This window comes from Cebus imitator, unplaced genomic scaffold (genome assembly GCF_001604975.1).
Source record: "Cebus imitator isolate Cc_AM_T3 unplaced genomic scaffold, Cebus_imitator-1.0 Scaffold487, whole genome shotgun sequence".
NCBI classification, from domain to species: Eukaryota; Metazoa; Chordata; class Mammalia; order Primates; family Cebidae; genus Cebus; species Cebus imitator.
The window spans coordinates 58,032-67,870 of NW_016107802.1; positions in this window are offsets into that span (position 1 = coordinate 58,032).

The window sequence follows — 9,839 nt, forward strand, 5'->3', positions numbered from 1 at the left end:
TTCAAGTGATTCTCCTGCCTCAGTCTCCCGAGTATCTGGGATTACAAGTATATGCTACCATGCCCAGCTAATTTTTGTATTTTTAGTAGAGATGGATTTCACCATGCTGGCCAGGATGGTCTCAATCTCCTAACCTTGTGATCCGCCCACCTCGACCTCCCAAAGTGTTTGGATTACAGGCGTGAGCCACCTCGCCCGAACACTATAGTTTCTTTTGAAATATTTTTTTCTCTCCAGTCCCTGGTTTTTACCAAAGACAAATAGTGAGAGAACGAATTTATTTGTAAAATATGTCTTAGTCTTATTATTCTTAAGCAAGAATAATTATTGGTCAATAGGCTCTTTATAAATTGGCTTTGCTGAAGCTATTTAAAAGAATCTCAGATTAGACTTTTAAAGACCTTTCTATCTCAGCCAAAAATATGTCTGTGCCTTCAGATACCTGAAGTTGGAATTTATTTTGTTTACCAAGGAAAAGCTGGTGCAGAGGGGTGTGGAGGACAGCACTTAATATAATGACTTATCAGTGGTTTAGCCCCAGCTTATGTTCATCCAACTCAGATAGTGAGGACATCCGATGTGCTAGGCCAATGTCCACTGTAATGAGAGGTTGGATAAGTGAAGCCCAAAGGGGTCCAGCTGTGCCATATGTGCCATCCCAGGTACCACTCTTGTTGGGCTGAGGGGTACATATGGGACACCCTCTCCTGCAGAGGTAAGGTTCCCCATTGTATCTCTGCTGTCTGTGGTAACTCACCATTATTGAGGACCCTAATGGCTCAGGGCCTCCACTCAGGAACACAAGCACTGAGAAATACAGGCTAATGTCCTCAACTATCAAGGGTAGAGGAAGTGAGATCATTGAATCTGAAACCCCCTTAAGGCTGGGGGACAAGGATAGACAGAAAATCTTGATGGTAGAGTCACTCAATCGTGAATGAGGCTCATAAGAGATTTAGCAATCCTACGCACCTCACTCACAGCTACCTGTCTCAGGAAGGACCCAGGAAGCCAAGCTAGAATGAGATAATTCAGGTGCCTCTAACAGTGATGAAACAGTCTTGAGCATAACAAGGAAAAACAAAAGCTGACCTTCATAGCGAATGGTACATGAATAATGAACAGGTCTACATAGTCCAGTCCAAGTTTCTTCAGTGACCTTTCCAGGGCTGGGCGAACATATTCTGGCTGAAAGAAAGTAGCCCAAAGCTGCAGTGGCCAAAAGAAACAAACTGGATTATAATTTCACACATTTGGGGACCAAAATTAAACTTCATGGTCAGACATTGAGATGTGAGTCTTAAAACTCTGTGGTCTAAAGCTAAAAGAGCTGGGGCTAAATATACGTTACTCAATGTAAATCAGGTCCTTGATGGGATACTGAAATTTCCTCGAATTACTGCAATGTAATAAATCTGTGACTAAAGCTAAGATGAGGCAGGAAAATCAACTTTAACGTATCAAGGGTTAGAGGAGTCGTCCACTGAAATGAGTCAAGAAATGGCAGGTCAGGGAGAACAGAATCTCTTGTCCTGTATGATAAATTCCTAGAAAGATTCTTCTGAGAGACCCACACGCTCAAAAGAAGTTGTTATTGATATAAACATACACAGGGTACATCCTTGGAGACCTCAGCTATTTACACTGGAAGCATGGATTTCCACCTAGGACAATTTTAGAAAGTTCAGAAAACTCAATACTTATTTGAGAAAAAGTATTTTCTTGTCTGGCTCCCTTTTCTGAATAATATCTGACCTTTCTTGCTATGTCCTGAGAGCCTCTACTGAAAACTTGAAGGAGTGGACCCATAGTGGCTTGGTTAATCCATACAACAGTTAAAGGAGACAAGTATCATTATTTCTGTTTTACATATGAATACTGTCTGATGCTCAGAGACATTGAAGAACTGTGTTCTACTAGTAACATATTTCAGTGTAAGCAAGTCATTTCTGTTTCTGTTTCTGTAATGTACCTTCACAATATTAGGAGGTAAATAAAGAATTCAACTTAGACCATATTTTCATTTCAAAATAACATATCTGAACTGATGGTGGCCTCTGGCCACGGCACACACTGAACTTTTCACCTTGGTGGTGCGGAATACGTCCTCGCTCTTTAGGACAACATCAGCAATCTTCTCTCAGATGGCCTGCCCAACCTCCTCCTCATCTTGGTACAAGTATGCTGAATCGATATGGCAGAAGCCTACATCAATAGCCACTTTGGTGGCCTCGGCAGCCTGGCTTTTGGAAATCTAAAAGACAGGAGTAAGAAGAGTTGATGATCTGCCCAATTCAGAGAACATCAATGCATTTTCCCAACAGCATTTTCACTGACAGCTTCTTGCTGGCCTCTTCCTCCAATTTTGATGACGCAAGTTTCAGTGATAGACCTGTACTCTGAGGACGCTGACTAAACTCCAGCGTAACTTCTGTTCCCAAACGAATTAGAGAAATTGGCTTCACCCTGGAGCATGGAAAAAACACATCTCATTCCATATGAATCAATTGTAAAAATGTAATATAACATATGTTAGACACACCTTATACTTACTGGATAAAACGGATCATTGAAAAGCAACTGGCCCCATCTGACAGCTGTTTTCTATTGACATCTCATGTTGTAGTTCTACCAAGATTAAGCACATTGTTCTGTCATTTTTAGAGCAATTCTTGCAAAGCAACCCCAAAGCTGGCCTTACCTCACAGTGACCAGAGTGACAGTTCAATTTCCCTGCAATTAACTGAGTGGATGGCTGAATAGTGTATTCTGTGAGATGCACAATCTAGTCCCTGTTGGACGTTATGCCTCCTAAGTCTTCCCTTCTCATTTCCTAATGAGTGGAATTGAGAGAAAAAAGTTAGTCAGTTAGGTCAGGTTCTTGGAAAAACTCCTTTAAACAGAGAAATGCTCTGAAAAAATAAGGCTGCCGACACAGATGAGGAAGCTTACTCAAGTCTCTGGCCCTCTCGGATAAAAGAACCAGTCCCAACACAGAAACACCTTTGTCCTTTGTGCCTAAGACATGCCCACAACTACACTAATAAGAGAACAAGACCCAACACAGAAATGCCTTTGTCCTTTGAATAACCAACAGGTTTCTAGAAAATAGTCTCTTCTCCTTTTGTGGACATGTACACTGCGGGCTGCAGGGGTTTCGGTGGGCACTTTCCTTTCCTTTTTTGGACATGCTTTTGACTGTGAGCTGAGCCTCTAAGAATCACCACTTCAGCCTCTGATTGCTCCCGGGCTCGGACCAAGGTTCTGAACAAAACATTCCCTTCAGTCTCTAATTGGTCCTGGGCCTAGGTCCAAGGCAAAGCTGAGTAACTGTTTCTCCAAGTCCAGTCAACACATTCCTTCCCTTCCCAGTTAAAAACACCCCAGGCCCAACCTCACAGTTGACAACCCATTCAGGCCCCCTCCCTAATACAGAGAGCTTTCTTCTTTCACTTATTAAACTTTCATTCTAACCTCACCCTTTGTGTCCACATTCCTTAATTTTCTTGGTTGTAAGTCAAAAAACTTTGGCCAATACCTCACGAGAGACTACTACATTTTTGATACATTGTTGAGACTGTAAAATATTTTTGGTGCATGGGCTGGGAATGGGATTCATGGGAAGGGTAAGCAGGAGCTGACCTCCAAACTCTTCACTTTCATTTCAGTTTTTTCCTATCAAGAGCAAATGAAACACTGGGTTCCTGTCAGTGAATAGGGCGGCTGCCAGCCTTACAAGACCCAGGGGACAGGCTTCCTGAAGAGGACTTTTTCAATCCCCATCATCCTCAGGTATTTGGAATGTTAACTCCGTTCCACTCCAATTTCCTTTCACAGAAGCCCTAGCTGTCACACGAAGCTGAAAAGATACCCTAAGACAACTGAAAGTTTCTGGCGGAGGCTACACCTCAATGTTACCTGAAGGCCCTGGACTAACTCCAGTTCCCAACCGCCTGTGAGGGCGTTGGCACCAGAACTTCCAGCATTTCCTACTGCATTTTCCTCCTTTCTTTCCATGGCTGTCATATCTTCTATTGCTTCTTTGTATACAATGTTACAGCATTTTTACAAGCTGTGGATACATTCTTGTTGGGTAAACTCAGTAGGTGTTACAGTAATCAGGAATGTAATTCAAATAGGTACTGTTTATGTGATTTCCTAGAAATGTTAAAGGGGAATTTAACATTTCTGTCTAAATTTTCACCCTGAGATCAATAAACCAATTAGAAGATTGACAAACAGAAAATCTCACAACTGCTAGATCTTCTTATGGCCACATAGTCACTTACATATTATGCATGTGATATCTATAAAAAAAGAACTCTGATTAGTTGACCTAAAAAAAATAAACACCATCAAATATTTTGAAGGAAAAGTAAAAGCTATAAAGCCTCTTAGTTCACATGACTTTAATCTTTAAAAAACAAAAAGTCTTAAAAAGTATTGGTAAAAGACAAACGTCTTCAACATATAAATATGTGGTCTAAATTACACAAGTCATATACTTGTGTAATTTAGACCACATATTTATATGTTTACTAAACATATAAACATTTACTAAGTATTTTGAGATTGCAAACTACTTCTTTGACCTTTAAAAACTGTTAGACTGCCTACTTCACAATTAATAAGACCTGAGGACATATGGAAATAACCACACCTGTAACTATACTAGAAAAAGCCAGACTTTATGCCTAATACATAATTAAAACAACTTACCAGGTTTTATATTAAAGATTACTAAAGATTACCACTATGACATATAATTGGGACTACTATAAATAAATTCACATGCAAAGTATATGAAAACAGTAAAATATGTTTTTAATAAAAAATTATAAAAAGACATAAAAATATAAATTTTGGCTAGGATGATTCTGAACAATCATCCTACAAATCCTACCAGGTCATAAGAATAAATAGAATACTCATAACCCAGAGGTTTCTTTATTTGAGAAAAGAAGGCCAAAAAAACTAACCAAAACCAAGCTTTCATACACCCAAATCTTAACAGATATAACCATAACCACCAATTATCAGGACATACCAACAACCTCAGAATTTTTAAACTATCCTGATGCCCCCTTGTTTCATTCTAATACGTGTACTCTAATAGCCCAAATTATTGCTTCTCACCTAAAAACTATCAAACTCTAAATAATACTACTAATAACACTACACATAAACACCTTTCTTCCAAAGGCCCTTAAACCAACCCCAAGAAAAACTCTACTATTCCCCACATGACACCACCCTCCAAGAAGAAATAGCCAGAAAAGTCAACACCACTCTCCCTAACAACAATGATGGACTCCATTCCTGAGGGTAAAAATGAAAGAAAAAAGTTAAAGTGAGCTCTTGGCAAAACTCCTTTGAACAGAGAAACAGCCTAAAAAAATCAGACTACACACACAGATAAGGAAACTTACACAAAACCCTGGCTCACTCAGGTACAAAACAAGGCCCAACATAAAAACACCTTTGTCTTTTCTGCCCAATACATGCCAACAAATGCATTATTAAGAGAACAAGACCTAACAGAGAAACACATTTGTCCTATGTATAACCAACAGACTTCTAGCAAAATCTCTTCTCCTTTTGTGGACGTGTACACAGGCTCTGATAGGCACTTTCCTTTCATTTTGAGGACATGGAACTGTGAGATGAGCCTTTATGAATTATCACATCAGCATCTGATTGCTCCTGGGCCAAGGTCCCAGGTCAAGATTTCACTTCAACTCCTGATTAGTCCTGGACCAGGATCCTGGGCCAAACTTTCACTTCAGTCTCTGATTGATCCCAGACCAAGGCCCCACGCCAGGCTGAATTACACTTTCTCTAAGACCAGTCAACACATTCTTTTTCTTCCCTGTCCATAAAACCTTAGACCTGACCTCATAGTTAACAATCCATATGGGCCTCCCCTCTACTACAGAAAACTGTCTTCTTTCACTTATTAAATTTTAACTCCAACCTCACCCTTCGTGTCCATAATCCTTCATTTTCTTGGTCATAAGACAAAAAACTTCTGGTAATACCTCAAAATGAAAGACTACTACATTTTTAATATATTGATGGCACTGTAACAGAATCACAGTGGCTTCTTATATGACAAAAAGTTTAGATGGTTGAAACTCTCTGCCAAATACTTCCAGCACCAACAACCTCACAGCAAAGCTGCCACTAAGTATTTACCTTGGCTTTTCACTCCCCCTGGGCCCTTGGCCCTTCATGTTTCTAACCAAGAGTAGAGTGACTCTGGCCAGAGCAAAAGATGAGAGCAGCCTGAGCTTGGACTTTTAAAATGTAACACATTTTAATGAGTACTTACCTAGGCCAGTTGTTAAGGAATTAGATAAAATAATGCATGTAAAACACATGGAAATCATTTGATATGTTAGGTAACATTGACATTTTTAATAGTAAGAAAGATAATATACCCACAAAATTATCAATCTCAGAATCCCCATAGTCAATAGCTTGCTATGCTACTTAGTACAAAAAAAGATCTCTGTGACCTTGAGAGAGGCAAGCTAGAGACAGTTAAATGGAAGCCCAAATGAGCCTTTCCAAGCATCCACTGTCTACCAGGTGCAGGTCTGAAATGAAATGAAAAATCACTACATGTACAAACACAGCTGACCTAACAAACCTTGCAAGTACTGCTGACCTAACAAACTTCAGACGCCCTGGGGTCCACTTATGTCATCAGGAGCATAAGTGCCAAATCCTGGCTTTCGAATGAAGTGTCCATCATTCAGCCTCACAGAATGGCTTTGCTTCAGAGCCGTCATCGTCCCCAGCTAATCTGACTGTCTTTCCTCCTTTTCCTCACTGACAGCCCAGGAGGAAACAAGGCTCCTGTATTCTTTATTAGCCCCAAATACAAGTGGGCAGGATGAAGATGACAGCCGCCAATGATTTCAAAATGAACCTGGAGTCAGTCCGGATCCTTTTCTGTGATTCTTGTGTGTCTCTGCGGGAGTATTTTCAGGACACTCGTTCGGAAATGCTGTGAATGCCAGAGGACTTTGATTTTCTCCTCTGTGTTGTTCAAACTTGATTCTTTAGTCGAAAGATTAACCATACCAATTTGTCCTTGATAAATATACTAGGCTTCCTTTACAAGATGCAAAGTTATGAGAGTGGTCATTTCAAAAAACTAATTCTACTACAGGACTGACGTTAACTTTCTCACCTATATTTGATGACTACTCCCTTTAAAAACAGCTTATTAGAATTCCTTGAATAAAGCTTGATGTCTGGCACCAGTCACGAATGTAATGAAATTTCTTAGGAATACCCACCGCTATTCCCATTATATTTCCCTCCTGTGTCCAACCCCACTCCATTTTTCTGATTTGCTTCCTCGAATGTTTTGCAAGAAAAACTTGTCTGAGATCATGGATAAATTTCTATGCTCTTGCCTTTGTTCCAGCCATTGCATCTTTCTACAACAGCCTGCTCACCTCCCTCCTGGTCTCCAGCAGGCTTCTGATCTCTGACTTATCCCAAATGCACCTGCTACAGCCTGACATCCTTTATGACGCCTTCTTTTCATTGCTGTTTTTTGTTTGTTGGTTGGTTGGTTTTGAACATAGATAGGAGATAGCAAAGTGGCCTGGGTCTTAACAGAACAGCTTGGAATTCCAGGGCCTAAACTGCTTTTGTAAACATAACCACACACACAGCAACCATGAGAAAATGAAAATTAAAAATGGCACCCAATTCAGAATGCCAAGAGGCTCAGCCTAAATGACTTCCTGCATAATTCACCTTGGACACTTGCATCCTCTGTAGATGAGGGCAGCAGGTCTAGACGAAGGTTAATACCTTAAAGGGTTCAAAATAACTGACTTTGAAATAGCAGAGTCACCAGTGTTGCTAAAAACACCTCTTTTTTAAAAATTTTAAGTAATGTTTAATTATCACATTATGAAGTATTATAAAAAGAGAAGATGAGGCTGACCAACCTTCTCTTTATTATTTTAGCTTCTACAAAGCAGGTCATAAAAACCACATCATTGAAATTACACCCTCCACTAATACGGAGCTTCGGCTAGATAAGATGCCTAAGTGGTACTTTCTTTCATGTTTCTATTATGCTGTGCTTTCTTCCACCTGTATGTGTTAGAAGTAATCCTGAAACATGCATTTGTCATTTATCTTATTTTGAAGCCCTAGTTCTGGCTGGGCAAGATCCGAATTCTGCCTGATTCTGATTCCCTGTCATTTATATTTATCCCAACATTGTATCAGCTCTAAATTTGGTAAGTATACTGCTTATATTACATTGGTAAAACTGTTGAATTTCCTACAGAGATGGAGTCAAGTTCTGTGCCAAGTCACAAGAAACGTATGTCTTCATTGATGGTAATAGCTTGAAGCTCATCATTCAATAAATTAAAAATTTATCAATATGTTTGCAATTTTTTTTTTTTTGAGACGGAGTTTCACTCTTCTTACCCAGGCTGAAGTGCAATGGCGCGATCTCGGCTCACCGCAACCTCCATCTCCTGGGTTCAGGCAATTCTCCTGCCTCAACCTCCTGAGTAGCTGGGATTACAGGCACATGTCACCATGCCCAGCTAATGTTTTGTATTTTTAGTAGAGACAGGGTTTCACCATGTTGACCAGGATGGTCTCAATCTCTTGGCCTCGTGATCCACCCGCCTCGGCCTCCCAAAGTGCTGGGATTACAGGCGTGAGCCACCGCACCCGGCCCGTTTGCAATATTAACCTGTATTTTGTACTAAATGGTTTGCTAAAGTAAGAGACATTATTTCTCTCTCACTTCCCTAATTTGGCAGTCTAGGAAATGTGTCAGTGAAAGAGAATGGGCTGATTTCATTCTTAGCAAATTCAAAGCATGGCCTCATGCTCCCTGCCCCTCATCTCATAAAAGTTGCATTAAGCATTATCCTGAAATATTTATAGATTTGACATCATGCTTTATAGCAAACACTTTTCAGAATCCATCTTCCCTTTGTAATTGGAAAGGTGTCTGTCTGTTGTTTCCTGGAACTATTTTTACTTTCTCAGGTTTTCAAAGGCTACCAAGGAGATGAGGTGCACTCAGGGAGCTCATGGTTTATTGGGTAACAGGTGGGCAGATGGCAAGTTGTTTCCCTACGAGACCTGCCTCCTGGTATCGTGCCCTTGTGTAACACCCTCTCATCAACTGTGGCTGGTACTTGTGTCTTTATTCTAAACAACTGACTATTGTAAGGAAGTGTGATATTATTTCCACCATTAGGAAATACAAAATTGTAACTTTCATTGTGTAGGAAACTCTACGGTTTTATCTGTTTTCAAACTTTGATAACATTAGTGGCAATGCAGGAGAGGCCCACATGGAGAGGAACTGAGTGGGGCCTCTGGTCACCAGCCAGCTAGAAACTGAGGTTTTCATTCCAACAGTCCAGAAAAAACTAAACCCTGCCAGTTCCCCCGACCTTGGAAGCAGGTTATTCCCCGCTAAGCCTTCAGGGAGACCCTGCTTTAGGCTTATGCCTTTCCTGCAGCCCATTGAGGATCTGAGCAGAGGTACTAGCTCAACTCTACATGGCTGCACACAGGTCACTACAACCTTAGCAACTTGAAACCCACACAAGGGGAGAGAGTGCAAATGGCAATTCTAATACAGCACCATGGCACCCAAGGAGACAGAAGGACCCGTGCAATTCTGTAAGACGGGGTGGAAGGAGTGTCAGAAAATATGTTGCAGGCCGGGCGCGGTGGCTCAAGCCTGTAATCCCAGCACTGTGGGAGGCCGAGGCGGGTGGATCACGAGGTCAAGAGATCGAGACCATCCTGGTCAACATGGTGAAACCCCGTCT